Source organism: Macrotis lagotis, chromosome 8 (genome assembly GCF_037893015.1).
Source record: "Macrotis lagotis isolate mMagLag1 chromosome 8, bilby.v1.9.chrom.fasta, whole genome shotgun sequence".
NCBI lineage: Eukaryota > Metazoa > Chordata > Mammalia > Peramelemorphia > Peramelidae > Macrotis > Macrotis lagotis.
Window position 1 is genome coordinate 39894053 of NC_133665.1, and position 15012 is coordinate 39909064.

The 15012-nt window shown below is 35.7% G+C and overlaps 1 protein-coding gene across 8 annotated transcripts in view; it reads left to right on the forward strand.

Moving 5' to 3' along the window:
* Positions 1 to 15012, forward strand: part of PRUNE2 (prune homolog 2 with BCH domain) — a 320816-nt gene that overhangs the window by 146512 nt on the left and 159292 nt on the right. The gene's annotated exons all lie outside the window — the stretch shown is intronic.

Here is a 15012-nt window from a genome sequence, read left to right on the forward strand (position 1 = left end):
ACAGTATGCAATACATAAGGGGAGCAAAGCAAGGCAGTTTGTATGAATCATAGAATATATGGAAGATGTAATCTAAGTCTAGGCTAGACAGACAAAATGACCTAAGATTTTAGAGAGCCTTGAATGCCAACCTGAGGTGTTTAAACTCTACTTAGGAAGTAAAAAAAAGAGCTTAATAGGAAGCTACTGAAGAATTTTGACAACAGAGGAAATATGACATGGAAATGTCAAATAGTGCAATGCAAAGAACAATATATTTGGAAACAGAGGACCTGGGTTTGAATCCTAGCTCTGACACTTGCTTCTTATGTGACCTTGGACAAGTAAATTAACATCTCTGGACCCAAGTTCCATCATCTATAAAATGAGGAGATTGGACTAAATGACCTCTAAGTTTCCTCTACCTCCAAAACAATGAACCTACCTTAAGATTAGATCTATGTATAAGAAAGCTTATTCTGGCAATAGTAATGAGAAACTGGAGTGAAAGGGAAAAAATCGAGACAGTAGGATGAGCCAAGCTTCTATTGGGTGGCTATATTAATAATTCTGATTGGTAGAATGATTATTGGTCTTAGGCAGGTGACATTCAGAATAGAGAGCTTGGAAGAAATATTTTTGATGTGTTAAATGTTGGATATCAATGGCATATTCAATGGAGCTAGAGGAGAGAGGTCATGACTGAAATAGTGATTTTGGAGTTGTTATTGATATGGTTACTAGAAAACATAAATGTAGCTGAGTACTTGGAGGGGGTAAGTCTTGAAAAGAGGGTAAGTCAGAGAGCCAAAGAGTTTTAGAGAGGACTAAAGAGGAACTAGTAAAAGAAACGGGGCAAAAAAAAGGTCAGAGAGGAGAGGACAAGATTCAAGAAGAGCCAGCATCATGGAAACCAAGAAAGGGAAAGTGGAAAAAATTAAATTAAGTTCATCAATGTTCAGCGCAGCTGAATTATTAATATTAAGGAAGACCACCTTGGAAAGAAGAATCCAGGGATAAAGAGTTTCCATTCAAAATCCAATTCTCTTATTGTGACTTTGGACAATAATAGTCAGGCATTGTCTAGGATTACAAAGAAAGATAAAAATGCCTATCTAAGAGGAGTTCATAGTCTAATGGGGAAGAATTGTATACAAACAAGCTATAAGCAAGATAAATAGGAAATACTCGATAGAAAGGAAATATATTTATTAAGGGGTTAGGAAAAGCATAGAAAGTGAAATTTTAATTGAGACTTGAAGGAATTCTTGGAAGGCAGGGAGTGAAAATGAGGAAGGAGAACATTCTATACTTATTTGAGCAATAGTAAGAAGTCCAGTGTCACTGGAATGGAAAGTGTGTGTGTGTGTGTGGGGGGGGGGGTATGAGTAAAATATAAGAAGACTGGAAAATGTATGGAGAGGGAGTTTCTGGGGGAGGTTTTGAAGAACTTTGCAAGCCAAACGGAAGATTTTTTTTTTATTTGATCCTGGAGGTGACAGTGGTATTCACTTGAATAGGGAAGAGTGATGTGGTCAGACCTGCATTTTAGAAAAATAAGATGTTACTTAACTTTTCTTAGTCTCTATGTGAAAATAAAGGTATTGGAGGAGAGAATCTCTAAGGTCTCATTCACTGCTAAATTTATGTTCTTATAACCATCAGATTTGCCTAGGTGCATGATATGAATATTTTTAGAGAGAATATTATATTGGAAATCAGGAAACCTGGATTCTAGTCCCAGTTCAGACACAGCTTTAGCTTAGGTAAGTCATTTAACTTCTCTGGACTCCGTTTCCTTAACTGTGGAAAGGGTTGGACTGTATGATCTCTCAGTCTCTGAAGGTTAACATTTTCTTTATTTTTGAAGACAATTCTGAGTGGTTCAATAGGGAGTTATCATGACCAGGGATTATTTGTTCAAAAGGCAAGGATAAAAAGTATGAGGAAAATGGAATGGTGAATGAATCAGGGCAGGAGAAACAAGTAATGATTTGATGCATATGTCTTTGCATTTTTCAATAGGAAAGGTTTGAACAAATCTCTATAAATAAAGGCCAAAAGCATGGAGCTAACTGGGAGAAATTAGAAATATTGATAATGAAAGTAATGATGTAAGATCAAGATCCTTAGGCATTGGAAGAAGTGAACAAGAATGCAGTTGTTATCAATAATCTAAACTAAATATACCTTTCTTGCCTCAAAACACACAATTGTAGAACTAATTTTTGAAAGTGTTAAGCTATGCCTAAGGAGAAAAGCCCAAGGATATTTCAGTAAAAAATTTCTGGGATTACAAAGAAAGATAAAAATGCCTACCTAAGAGTAGTCAATCATTTCAGTCATGACCTCTCTAACTCCTCTTTTTGTGGTTAATCTGAAAAACAGCCAAGTTTCAGTGACTTTGTTTCCATATCCATTTACCTTTAGGTCTTTTCAGACTATTAAAGGAAGGACAAGTTTCTGAGTTCTATTTGATGAGTTACAGAGAAATAGATCCGCAGATGATTGTCTAAACCTTTATTACTTCCTCCTTTAGAAATTACCAGATCTAGTTTATAAAAAGGATTTGGGAGACATTGTGGTAGAGAAAAAAAACTCAAAAAATGTCCTGTGAATTTGAAGTGGGAGGAAACCATTTCACTTACTGCTTGTATGATATTGAGCAAGTCATTTTACTTCTCTAGACCTCAGTTTCTCTCTATATAAAATGAGAGTGACTGAGCTACATGACCTTTCAAATCCCTTCCAGATGTCATATATTTTTTCTATATGTTCTACAAATCCCAAATTCCTTTCCCTTCCAGTTCTAAAGCTATGATCCCCTAAGTATAGATATGATCATATGAATTTCCTATTCAATCCATTCCAGCTGCTTCTTATTGCCTTTAGGATAAAATATAAACTCCTCTGCTTAGCTTTTAAAGCCCTATTTAACCTTTCCCCAAAGTAACTTTATAGCCTCCTTGGTCATTACTACCAATACTACCACAATCTGTGATCCAGCTAAATTGACCTTCTCTCTGTTCCTCATAGACCTGTCTTACATATCTAGAATACAGTCCTTCTTTACTTCTACCTCACAGAGTCCCTTCTTTTTAGATATGATTCGAGTACTGCCTTCTAAATGAAACCTTTCATGATTCCCTTTATTAGTCTTCTAGCTCCCAAACTACTTTGTATTGAAATACTTTGCATTTATTTGTATTTATTCACTTTATATTTATAAATGCAATTTTTATCTTCCCCATTAGAAGATAAACCCATCAATTTGTCCCCCCCAAACATAAAAGTGCACACACTCTTTGATCCAGTAATACCACTCTGGGTCTATATTCCAAAGAAGTTATTTTTAGAAGAGAAAAGGGCCTATTTGTACAAAAATATTTATAGCAGTTCTTTTTGTGATGACTAAGAAATGGAAATCAAAGGAATATCCATCATTTGGGGAATGGTTAAACAGATTGTGGTATATGATTGTAATAAAATATTATTATATTATGAGAAATGTCAAGCAGGATGATTTCCAAAAAACCTGGAAAGACTTGCATGAACTGATGAAAAGTGAAGTGAACAGAACTAGGAGAACTTTGTACACAGTTAACAGAATATTGTTTGATGAAGAACTCTGAATGACTTAGCTATTCTCAGTAATATAATGATCCAAGACAATTCCAAAGGACTAATGATGAAACAAACTATCCGCCTCCAGAGAAAGTACTGAAATTATTTGACTACACACTAAGGCATGCTATTTTTTAACCTTATTTCTTTCATTCTTTTATTCCATTCTTCTTCTTTTACAGAATGATTAATATGAAAATTTTTATGCAATTAAAAAAGAAGATAAGCTCCTTCCAGATAGGGATTGTTTCATTCTTTGTACTAGTATCTCTAGTGGTGATACTTAGCCATGCTTAATTGATACTTGCAAACTGATTGATCAATTGAACCTATAATGTTTATTCTAGTCTCAGTTATATCACTTACTAACTGTGCAACCTTTGGCATTTGCTTTGACTTTGGACCTCAACTTCTCCATCTGTACAACAAACTTAAAAGGACAACTTCACCCACATAGCAAGTAAAATCAAATAATATCATTTATGCATATATACTTTACAAATTATACAATAATATATTAGTGTGATTAGGTATTATGGATAATTTCAATGTGGTGTTAGAATAGAACAAAATCACCAAGTTTGATTTTTAAAATAGAGATAATTAACACTTTGGCTTGTAGTTAATATTTCAATGTAGAGAGTGATGAATTTGTTTTGGAAGTTCCAAAAGTGATGAATCTGCTGTTGCTAAATTTCAGTTAAAAAAGAACTTCTTTGTTAAATGTAAGGGTAATTGTAGGAAGAGTGAGTTTAAGTTAGAATGTAACTTCTCAAAGCTAGGCTAATGGTTTAGAATAATTGAATCCTAGGATATCACGGAATCTTGGAATGTCAGAAAGGGACTTTAGAGATCATATGGAATCATATGTTTCCTAATAAGGAAACTTAAGTCCAGGGTAGTTTAATGATTTGACAAGGGCTCTACCTGTGATTGCATATATATATAAAGTCATGGTTGTACTTGTGTATATGTGTGTGTATGTGTATGTGTGTGTGTGTTTGAGAGACAGACAGGGATGCACAGAAACAGAGAGACGGAGACTGAGAGAGAGAGAGAGAGAGAGAGAGAGAGAGAGAGAGAGAGAGAGATAGTCACAGAGACCAAAAAACACAGAGAAACAGAGAGACTGAGAGAAAAACATAAAAAGTAAGAGAGACTGACCTTTAGGTAGAATTCCAAGGCAAATGACCTTTTTCTTTTTCAAAAATCTCATTCAGGCACAGATTTAGGGAATTTAGAGGTCTAAAGAAACCTTCTCATTTTACAGATGAAGAAACTAAGGTAAGTCAAGGGACTTGATCATGGTTGCATGAATATTAAATAACAGAAATAAGACTAGAACTTAGGTTCTCTGATTCCAGACCCTACTAGTAGTTGGTCTACTTTCTCATGTCACCCTTTTAAAGGAAATATGAGTTAAAATGCTGATATTCTTATGTCATAGTAAGCCAGATAGCAAGGTCAGATTAATATTTGGTCATTCCAAACTTTTTCTTTTTAAAATAATAATTCTTAAACATAGCATATTTGGTGTTTCCCAATTGGTTCTTTGTCTTTTAAATACTATTTCTTCTCTTAATCTCATTTTATTCAGATTTGTGAAGCTTTGAATAATCTATGTAATATTTTTTTACCTAAATAATGTTGACCTCTTCAAATCGTGAATCATTTTATCAACATTTGATCTCTTAAGACACTCAGGAAATTAGGCATTATGTGGGAATACAACTACCTGATGCCATGTTGTTTACAATTGGGAAAGATTAAAATATAAAATATATTATTTTAAAGTAACATCGTGTATAAAATCTCAGAGTTGATAATTTTACTCTCAACAAAACAAATAATTTCTGAAAGTTTTTTTAAATGTACTTAATTTGCTAAGTACTCTCTATTCTAATTCTTCAGTGTCATGTTCTTGCAAAATCTAGTTTTTTTTGGGGGGGGAATAGCATTGTGTTCATTTCTTCTGAAAGGTTCTTTCCCCCATATCCTGTGGAAAGTCAGAGCCACCTAGTGTCCAAAAATATAATAACTTATATGGTACATGTTGACAAAAGAGATAATAGTGGTTAAAGATAATTCTCTTGTGCCAGTCATGAATATGTAGTGTTTGGAGATTTTCTCATTTCAATTTACTAAGATTAAAAAACAAACAATAAATAAAAAACAAAACCAAATTGGCCAAATATAGAATTGTTATTTTGGGATTGAAGGCCCTAAAACACCAATATATGTAACTCTGACTTCAATACTCTCTTCCACAGAGTCTATGGAAAGCAAACCCTTATTGTATGTTTAAGTGGGAATGGAATGTTGGATCTATTTCATTTGAACTGTTATATTTGAGCCTATGAGCAGTTTGAGGATTTTAACCATCATTTTAAATAATTGGATACCATGATTGAAAGAAGATTAACAAAGTATATTAATAAAGGACTATGAGAACTTCTTTGCTGGGAAACTAACTTAATTAATAGGGAGAAAATCTGTAGAAACATTTCTTGATAAAACTGAGTTTAATTCTTATGTTTTGAATAAATATTTTGAAGAGACTTCTTGAGAAATATTGATTGCTATTCTGAGAGAGCTAAATGGTGAGGCTTTCCAGAATTGAGGAGACAGGAGAAGAGGAAGTGGTAGAAATGACTCTGGCTCATAATTATTGAATAAAATTGTTTCTCTTTGTTTTTTTTAAGCTATTTACAAAAATTATTCATACAGTAATCTTTATAGTTATGCAATTGCAGGAAAATGGTGGAATGATTTTACCTATCCCTATACATGCATACACACACACACATAAATATGATGAGAGAGAGAGAGAGAGAGAGAGAGAGAGAGAGAGAGAAAGAGAGAGAGAGAGAAATGGAAAAGTAATGTTCTAAGTTAATTGATTAATTAATGAAATGTCATAATTTTAGTAATTTATGAGGGAAAATCAGAACATATTCCTGATAGAATTTAGGATTATATGATTATAGGATTATATGATAACAGGTTCACTAACAGGGACAGAGGTTTGATGTTAATATGGATTAACACATGGATCCAAAAAACAACACCATGACATAGATAGATAGATATATAGATAGATAGATAGATAGATAGATAGATAGATAGATAGATAGATAGATAGATATAGCTATATAGACATATAGGTAATATATATAATTTTTGCTTTGACTTTTGATTTCATCATTGTAGGAAAACCACAATGTAGAAACTCCCTGTAACAATTCAAATTTGCTAACTGAGTATAGTTTATAGGTATATGGAATTGCCTAAAGCACTGAGAAGTTAAGTAATTTAATACAAGTTCACAAAGTGGAATATGAAGAGATGCAGATTTAGAATACTAGTCATACTGAGTCCAAGATTAAACCTCCATCTACTGCATTAGGCTACTTCTTGAATAACTGTTAGAGAATTATAAATATAAAATCAGCTTCACAGAATTATATTTACATTCTTAATATTTTCATGATTAGGATATGAATATTACACCCAATTTTACCACTTTAGCATGCAGTAGTTGAGGCCTTAGGCTAAATGACTCATAGATTTTAAACACCAGAACTGAGATTTGAATCTAGGACCTCTGGCTCCAGATTCACCTAGTGTCTTTCTCTTCCAAGTAGTTAGTGTATATTTATATCAGTGTCAGGCTGGTGACTTTTTTTTTCCCCCTTCTTTTTTTTGCAAGGCAATGGGGTTAAGTGACTTGCGCAAAGTCACACAGCTAGGCAATTATTAAGTGTCTGAGGCCGGATTTGAACTCAGGTACTCCTGACTCCAGGGTCAGTGCTCTCGCCACTGCTCCACCTAGCTGCTCCCTAGGCTGATGACTTTTTAAATTAATTCTGTATTCTTTTTCCATTTTAATTGTACTAACACTATAGAAGCAACATGTCTATGGTATTGGAATGGAATACTGACCTTCAGCAAGGTAATACTTTCATGTTGTAAAAACCTTCTATAGGCAAATATCATTATAGAAAATACTGACTATTACAGAATATTACAATATGGAAATTCAAAAAGAATGAAATACCTAGGAGAAACTCATCAGGAAAAAAAATTATTAACATTGCTTCAGTATTTCTGGGTTCTTGAGGACATGCATTGAATAGTTTTGCAATCACAGATTGCAAATCATGGATTAACATGGGGATGTCACACTTGTCATTATAGACATTGTTTAAAAAGTGTTTCATGTTCTCTATTAAAAGGTGGTCACCTACTCCTGAGTACCTCTATACTAGGGATGAAAATTTTTATTTTGTGGCAAAAATAAAGAAATGGTAAATATATTGAGAACAACTTCCAGAGTTGTACAATATGTATTCTCATAAGCTCCCATGTAAGTTTAGATCAGGATTTCTCAATCCTTTTTGTATCATGGATCCCTTGTGCAGAATACTGCCTAAGAATAATACCTTAAAAAGACTATTTTGGGGCAAATAGATGATTCAGTGGATAAGAGCACTGGCCCTGGAGTCAGGAGTACCTGAGTTCAAATCCAGCCTCAGACACTTAATAATTGCCTAGCTGTGTGACCTTGGGCAAATCACTCTTAACCCCATTGCTTTAAATAAATAAAAATTTAAATAACCACATTTATACTGAAATATGAATATTGAAATCCTTAAAAAAACAGCTTTACAGATTCCAAGATTAGAACCCCTTGTCTAGGTAGAAGACAAATCTTGAAATTCCATTTCATTAATAATTTAATAGAACTGACTTGTATTGCTGAATATGGAGTGAATATGGAGAAACTTAACAGTTCTCTAATTAATCTAATTTAGGGTCTATTTTTATTATAATCTTTATTGACCATTTGATTGATAGTTTAGATAATGATACTTTCCAAAATTTCTTAAACTTAATTTATATAGTAATAGATCTCACTATCAGAAGGATATAATGCTTGGAAAGGCACAAGTTTAAAATGGTTGGTGTAGAGGTGCAGATGTTTTATGAAAAATCTTAGAGACACATATCATTGGGCAGTTTTGAGGAGTCCACCATGAGTCTTTCTCTTAGAATTGTATATCAAGATTAATATTAATTCATGAATAAGTCTTCTTGGTTAGATTCCTCTGGCAGACAAAAATGAATAGCCTGATATTTGTTGCAGTCCTCTAATTTTTATCAATATTCTTATCAAATTCAAGACACCAGATAGAATTTCTGAGCAGTGTTTTTGAATGTTTAATTATCAGATATATTTACATATATTATGAGGTCGATTTTCTGTTCCAACTTTTTTTTCCTCCAACTTTTTCTCCCACATTCACTGGAGACAAGATAAATAAAATGTTTTATAGAAATGTGAAGTCAAACAAGACAAATTCCCATAGTAGCCATATCCAGAAAAAAAAGAATAATCCGCTTTAATCAGCTCTCTTTCTGGAGGTGGATAGCTTGTTTCCTCATTGGTCCACTGGTCTTTCAAAGTTGTTTGTCTTTACAACAGTGTTGTTATTATATAAATTCTTCTATTCACTTCACTTTGCATTGTCCATACTTGTCTTTTCAGATTTTTCTTTGTCATTTCTCATAGTACAATAACATTTCATTCCATTCGTATGCCATAACTTGTTCAATCATGCCCCAAATGATGCACATCCTCTCCATTTTTAATTTTTGTCCACATGAAAAGATCTGCTAAAAAAAATTTTTGTATATATGGGTGATGTAACTTTTTTTATGTTTTCTTTGGGGTATAGACATAATAAGTATCAAAGATTATATATAACTTAATAGATTTGGGTCATAGCTCTAAATGGCTTTTTATAATAGCTGGATCAATAACTATATTTTAAATTAATATATTTATGACCTTAATACTAAAGATAATATCATAAAAATTATCAGAGGGGGTAGCTAGGTGGCATAGTGGATAGAGCACCAACCCTGAAGTCAGGAGAATTTCAGTTCAAATCTGACCTCAGACACTTAATAATTACCTAGCTGTGTGACCTTGGGCAAGTTACTTAACCCCATTGACTTTCAAAAACAAACAAAAAAAGATCACCAGAGAAGCAGATTATATACTTTTTACAACTAAGGGTAAGAGATATTTTCTTAACCAAACATATGATGAAGTCATTTACAAAAGATTACAGGGATAACTTTGATTACATGGTGTGTGTGTGTGTGGGGGGGGGGGGGGAGATTGCCATGCCAGAGTGTTTTCTATACTAATGAAATCACAGTTTTGGACCAAAAATTTGATCTTCATCAATATTGGACATCTATTGTAGAATGGCATGGTGTGAGAGAGTCTTTGATTTTCAAAATTTTAGGTTTAAATATCCATTGTGTACAAGAGCTTTGAAAAGTTACACAAAATCAGTGGGAATTGATAAGGATAAGAAGAGAATCAATCGAATAGGGAAAACCTTTTTTTCAATTCCTCTCATAGATTTGATAATTAAGATAAAACATAATTCATTATTGATATAATATAATGAATGATAATAAATACTATATTAACACATAAAACATTATATAATTTGTGTACATTTGTGCACATATATGTATACTATTCATACATATGAAAATATACAAACAGATATAGATAAAATCATTCCCTAATAAAGAAGTGGTCAAATGTTATGAACAAGCAGTTCTCAAAAGAATTATGAAAAATTAAAAAACATTTAAATATTCCAAATCACTAATACACAGCAAAACAACTCTGAAATTTCACCTTGCATCCTGTAATTTAGTAAAGATTGTCATCTTTTTCCCATCCCAAAGAAAGGAAATTGACAATTTTGAAGGGATTTACACAGAGTATTATTGATGAATCCATTTACCAGTACAACTATTTTTGAAAGCAATTTGAAATTATACTTATAAAGTAATTAAAATACCTGTGCCTTTTGACCCAGAAGGAACTGTTCTGTTTTGGCCTTTGTACCGGTATAAAGCAGGTATCAAAATGTTTATTGAAATGAATTGTGGGGGGCAGAGCCAAGATGGTGACAAGAAAGGATCGCTTCTTAGGCGCTCTCTCATAAAACTCATAAGCTAAGGACTCTAAACTTTTGAGAGACAGAACCCACAGAGGGACCCAGGAGGCAGTTCTCCTACTCATGGTAACCTGGAAAAGAGCAGAAAGGTTCTGCCCCCCCCACCCCCCCTGTCGGAGGGGTGGCCCGGGAGGGGTAGCCCACCAGAGAGAAAGAACTTCAGCCTCTGGGAGGTAGCCCCAGGGCTCCGGGAGCTGCAGCTCACAGCAGCAGGGGAGTCTCCTGAGCTAAGGCCCGGGGAGCACAGGGCACAAATTGGGGGAACAGCGGGGGACCTCTGCCAGAGTGAGCACATGGAGCCCAGCCCTCAGGGCACACAGCCAGCAGCCCAGATCCAGGAAACAGAAGCAGGCAGAGCTGGTAAGCAGGAGCCCCCAGGGCATGAGCCCATTGAGCTGAGAGAGGGGAGTGAAGAGAAAGAGACTGCAGAGCTCTGTCCTCTGTCCCTGGAACAGGACTCTGGGACTCTGACCACATTCAGATCCTGATGTCAGTCTAGGCCCCCCCATAGAACAGCAGGGCCCCTCCACCTCAGCCCCATGGCAGAGGGGGGCGCATATGGTCATTCATAGACCAGGAGGGAAGACAGAGCCTCACACACTGAGAACTTTGTGGGAGTGTCCCAAAAGCTCAGGAAGCACCCCAAAACCAGGCTTAGGCTGGGAAAATGAGCAAGCAGAGAAAAAAGAGGAACACCATTGAGAAATATTTTGCATATGAGCCCAAGAAGGATCAAAATACTCAGTCTGAAGATGAGGAAGCACAAGCTCCTGCATCTACAGACTCCAAGAAAAATAGAAATTGGGCTCAGGCTATGATAGAGCTCAAAAAAGACTTTGAAACTCAAATGAGGGAGTTGGAAGAAAAACTGGGAAAAGAAAGGAGAGAGATGCAGGAAAAACATGAAAATGAAGTCAGCAGCCTAGTCAAGGAAATCCAAAAAAAATGCTGAAGAAAATAGCATGCTAAAAACCAGCTTTGGTCAAATGGATAAAACAGTTCCAAAAGTTATTGAGGAGAAGAATGCTTAAAAAAGCAAGATTGGCCAGATGGAAAAAGAGATAAGAAAACTCTCTGAGGAGAACAAATCCTTCAGACAAAGAATAGAATTCAGGGAGATTGATGAATTTACCAGAAATCAGGAATCAATACTTCAAAACCAAAAAAAAAATGAAAAATTAGAAGAAAATGTGAAATATCTCATTGAAAAAACAACTGATATGGAAAACAGACTTAGGAAAGATAATTTAAAAATTATTGGAATACCTGAAAATCATGATCAGGAAAAGAGCCTTGACATCATTTTCAAAGAAATACTACAGGAAAATTGCCCTGATATCCTAGAAGCAGGGGGCAAAATAGAAATGGAGAGAATCCACCGATCCCCCCAAGAAAGAGATCCCAAAAAACCAACCCCTAGGAATATTATAGTCAAGTTCCAGAACTCCCAAGTCAAAGAGAAAATATTACAAGCAGCCAGAAGGATTCAATTCAAATATTGTGGAGCTGCAGTCAGGATCACACAGGATTTAGCAGCAGCTACATTGGAAGCTCGTAGGGTTTGGAATATAATATACCAGAAGGCAAAAGAGCTTAGAATGCAGCCAAGAATCAACTACCCAGCAAGGCTGAATGTCCTCTTCCAGGGAAAAAGATGGACTTTCAATGAACCAGGGGAATTTCAAATGTTCCTTTTGGAATGGCCAGAGCTGAACAGAAGGTTTGATCTTCAGATACAGGACTCAGGTGAAGCATGGAGAGTGGAGGAGAAGGGAAAAATATGAGGGACTTAATGATAATGAACTACATGTATTCCTGCATAGAAAAATGACACTGATAATACTCATATGAACCTTCTCAGCTAATAGATCAGGTAGAGGGACCTTTTATAGTTGAAGCACAGGAGAAAGCTGAATTAGAAGATAAAATATGGTGTAAAAATGGAGTCAATAGAAAAAAAGGGAAATGTAATGGGAGAAAGAAAAAGGAGAGGGGGAATAAGCCAAGATATTTCATATAATAAGATTTTTCTTTATTACAATGAGCTATTGCAATGATATGGAAAGGGGGAAGGCAAGGGGGAATGAGGGAAACTTTGCTCTCATCAGAGGTGGCTAGGAGAGGAAACAGCATATATACTCAATGGGGTATAGGCATCTGGAGTAACAAGGGGGGGACAGGGGGAAGGGGGGTGATGTGAGTGATGGAGGAGAGGACAGACCATGGGGGGAGAGTGGCAGATATAACACATTTTCTTTTTTACTTCTTGCAAGGGGCTGGGATTGGATGGCCTGTCCTAGACCATAGGGCCAGGTGGATGCTGGGCCTAAGAGGTGGTACGGGGGGCTCAGGGCCTCTTGGACCCAGATCCGGGGATCTGTCTGCTGTGCCACTCAGCTACCCTACAGCAGAGTCAGAGTGAAAGCAGAGAGAAAATATAGCACATGGTTGTGGAGAAATATGAAAGGAGGGAGTTGCGATCAACAATGGCAATGGTGGAAAAATATGGAAGTAACTTTTGCGATGGACTTATCATAAACAATGTGATCCACCCATGACAGAGTTGGTGTTGGAACAAAGACTCAAGCACATTTTTTATTATTAATACTTTTGGGGGGGTACAAGGCAAATGGGGCTGAGTGGCCTGCCTGGGGCCACATAGCAGGGTAGTCGTTGGGTGTCTGAGGCTGGATTTGGACCCAGGTGCTCCTAGGGTCAATGTTCTGTCTGCCACCTAGCCACCCCTACTATTATTACTATTTTATTTTATTTTGGGTCTTTTTTTTCCCTTTTTTTTTTGGTTTTGCAGAGCAGTGGGGTTCCGGTGGCTTGCATGTCACATGGCTGGGTGTTTGTTTGGTGTATGGGGCCAAATGTGGGCTCGAGTGCTCATGGCTCCAGGGCTGGTGCTCCATCCATTGCGCCACCTGGCCATACCTACAATTATTACTATTATTTTTTTAATTTTAGTTTTTTCTCTCTCCCCTTTACTTTATTGCTCAAGCAAGTCTATATTTATGGGGGGAGGGGTATTTCATTTACTCTTAAACAAGAATGTTTTATTAATGTAAAAAAAATTGTACAAAATGAGAATAAATGTTAAATTAAAAAAAGTAAATAGCAGGGAGTGGCTAGGTGGCACAATGGATAGAGTGAAGGCCCTGAAGTCAGGAGGACCTGAGTTCAAATTTGACCTCACTTAACAATTACCCAGCTGTATGGCCTTGGGCAAGCCACTTAACCCCACTGCCTTGCAAAACAAACAAAAAAAAAAAACCTAAAAAAAGTAAATAGCAGAGTTATATTTTATCATTGAAGTAACAAGAAGTCACTGAATATGTTGAATAGGTCAGATCTACACATAAGGAAAATTACTTGGGGAGTAGTGGCAAGGATAAACTGGAGTGGTGAGCAATTTGACCAGGAGTCTCCCAGTTTCCAAACAGGGAAACTTTAGTTTCCTAGGACAAGACTTATAGATCAAATTGTCTCCATGGCAGACAAGGACTGGAGATCTTGCATGCTACCCTCCTCTATGATCTTCAGGTTTGGATTCAGAGATATAATTCATTGCATTTTGGTTTTGTTGAAGACTGGTACAGAAGTTTTGAAGAGATAGACTGGCTGACAGGCAAGCAGCTTCATTAGAATTCCTCTGGATCAATGTCTAATACCAGTGAACTGACATGCATTTATTATACTTCAACCATGTTCCAGGACTGTGTTAGAAGTTGGGGATACAAAAATAAAAGTAAAACCAAAAAAAAGAAATAAAGAAATGAATTGTGCCATACTACTAGAGACTCCTCCACCCCCAATTGGCATCAATCCTTCAATGAAACCATTTGGAGTTCAACCACCTGACTGTAACATCATCTAGTTAAGGAATTTCGAACTCAAATAGAAATGGAACCAGTAAATTATATGTAAGGATTCCTGTGGGCCATATATTGAAATGAAAAATCACATTTTAACATTATTCATATTGTATTGTATTTTTGTTTATTTTGTCAAACATTTCCTAGTCATATCGCCCCACTAAGTAGTGTTGCTGTCTTAATGCAGTCAGCTTGCTCCATATTTGACCCTTCTGATTTAGCCCATATTTTCCCATTCCTATCCACAAGGATAGCATAAGAGATTTTATCAAATGCTTTATTGAAAACATCAAATGTAACTAAGCTTTTATCACAAACAATTATAACTATATTCATGATGAAGATTTGCATTTATATCTTCTGCTCTGAGACAAGATTTAGTTTTTTTATATACTGGAATGATAAGGACCATATTCTGCCATGGAAAATCAGTTTTCTCAATGAAGTCTTAAGCCAAGTATAGCCATGGTTAAGCCAGACTA